Source organism: Vollenhovia emeryi, unplaced genomic scaffold (genome assembly GCF_000949405.1).
Source record: "Vollenhovia emeryi isolate VEMERY1.0 unplaced genomic scaffold, V.emery_V1.0 DF939217.1, whole genome shotgun sequence".
NCBI classification, from domain to species: domain Eukaryota; kingdom Metazoa; phylum Arthropoda; class Insecta; order Hymenoptera; family Formicidae; genus Vollenhovia; species Vollenhovia emeryi.
In genome coordinates this window covers 655,016-657,233 of record NW_011967149.1, presented here as the reverse complement: position 1 = coordinate 657,233, position 2,218 = coordinate 655,016, and the positions used below count along the sequence as shown (strand labels likewise).

The following is a 2,218-nucleotide window of genomic DNA, read 5'->3' as shown; positions in this document are numbered from 1 at the left end:
AATTCGCGGGAATCAATGACATTTCTGCCTGTATCTGCTGACCAAAATAAATTTGTATTTATATCTCAATATAACAACGGCTACTTGCAGAAGTGTTAAAGCGAAAAGAGCCTCGAGCTTACGTTCTAATCGTCTTTGCGGGATAAAATTAGCCGATAAGCAGACATTTAATACGAAAGATACTCTACACGTGTTTATTCGCAGAAGCGCACGGACATTCCTGCGGGTCGCGTCGTAAGTCTTATGCACTTTCACGAATGCATTCTTGCATTCGTAGCACTCCTCTCCGCATTGCGCGCGTGCATCTCGCCATTCACCCCCGCTTAATTTAATCGGCCAGGTCACCTTCTCCGCTGACCACGCAGCGAAACATTATACTGTATACTGTGCACCGTACAGTACATGTCCGCTAGTAAAACCCGTCGATCTCGGTGGAGCCGGCGTCTCTCGGCGATTTAAGTTTCGTGACCTGTGCACAGTCGCAATAATTCACGGGCGGCGAGATGCGCGACATCCGGCGCTTTGTGACGCCCAGGTTACGATTTCCTCGCTCTATCTCGCACAAGTCCGAAGGTTGCCAGATACGGTGTCCACGTAACTGGTATTGTTTCACCAGCTGGTACAGCAGCGACGAAATAGACGACTTTCACGCGGAACGACTCGTAATATTGTGCCTATACACAAAGTCGCGTGATTGGTCTCTCTTTCCTATTCCTTTCAGCATTTCTCTCTTAAACTCGAAAACGACAAGCGATGCGGAAAACAGTAAAGCAGACGATTTAATTACAGATATCTTCTAAACTCCTCATCCAAACTCGGTGAACAGCCCACCATTTAAAAAATAATGCGGCACACGTGAGACTTGGTACAAACTCGCTGCTAAATATTTCAATAAATCCCTTGAAAACACCAAGTTTGTTTGGCCGTATCTGGCAATTTTAAAATATTAAGTCCAATGTTACTTAATTGTGGAGGGAGCAAGTCACATCTTCCGCCGCGTAATAGGAACACGAATTCTTGATTTGATATACGTAGCCCGGTGTTTGAGTCGATCCAAAGTTTTAGAAGTTTCGTGCAGTGCTGTCCATATTCATTGGAAATAGTTTTGAAGAAATTGTCTTTGTGTGGGAACACCATGTTTGAGGCCACAGGTGTATAATAAACTGATAAGAATAATCTTCAGGGTCGCCAGCAATAATTAACAAACAAACTTGATGTTGTTAATTATTGCTGGCGGCCCTGAAGATTATTCTTGTCAAATCCATTAAATATTCTCAATAAAGTTTCAATCTATTTCCTTGAAATTAAATGAGGGTTGAAGCTTCATTAATTATAATTGTAAAAAGAACAAGATTGTATTAATATCGCAATTCACGCATCTTTTTATTGCAAATAGGATTTAACGGATTATTCCCAGCTAATTCATTGAAAAAGCGTTTACGATCAGAGTTGTAGTATTAACATTGTTTGCACAGAGGCCGAAAAAACGTATAATTTCATTCCGAATGGAAAAAGTGTACGAGAGAAAAAGAAATGCAGTGTCGAAAACGAGGAATTACGGCGTGTGAACGAGCCGGTTCTCTCTCTCTCTCTCTCTCTCTCTCTCTCTCTCTCTCTCTCTCTCTCTCTCTCTCGCGGTGAAAATTTTGGTTCGACACAAACGTGCCGCTGCGGTCTTTTTTATGATTGCGTCCGCCGGCGCTTAAGAAACATATCACGAAAAAGCCCTTACTTTCCGCGCGTTCCATGAATTCGCCAAGAGGACGAGCAAAATTCTCACCAGCGGCGAAAAGAGAAACGAGAGAGCCGCGTCGGTCCTAATTTATAAGGCATTAAATAAAAAAATGCGCGCGCGGACACGTGCTCGGGCGTACACGGTGTACCGTAATAGCTAGTATTTTCGGCGAACAAAGCGAGAGCCGCGATCATTTTTTTTTTTTAGCAGACTTTAATTGGAGGAGGAACATGTCGCGTATGCCGATGCAGGAGCTCCTGTTATAATAAATACGCCCTGCGTGACGCGCCGTTTTTAATTGAACCCGCGGTACTTAAACGCTGAACTTTTAATTTGATCACACGCGGCGCGGAGACACATCGGTGGGCTATGAATCTTCCTTACAGCCGGCGCATAAGTAATGCCGGCGCTATCGTGTTTACGTAATTATCCACCTCCTCGGGTCTCCGTCCCCCGCGAGCAAGCGCCATCCGATTAGGTTTT

At 44.1% G+C, this 2,218-nt stretch overlaps 1 protein-coding gene across 3 annotated transcripts in view; it reads right to left on the bottom strand.

Moving 5' to 3' along the window:
* LOC105560911 (tetraspanin-5) overlaps positions 1-2,218 on the bottom strand; it is a 136,250-nt gene that overhangs the window by 75,688 nt on the left and 58,344 nt on the right. The gene's annotated exons all lie outside the window — the stretch shown is intronic.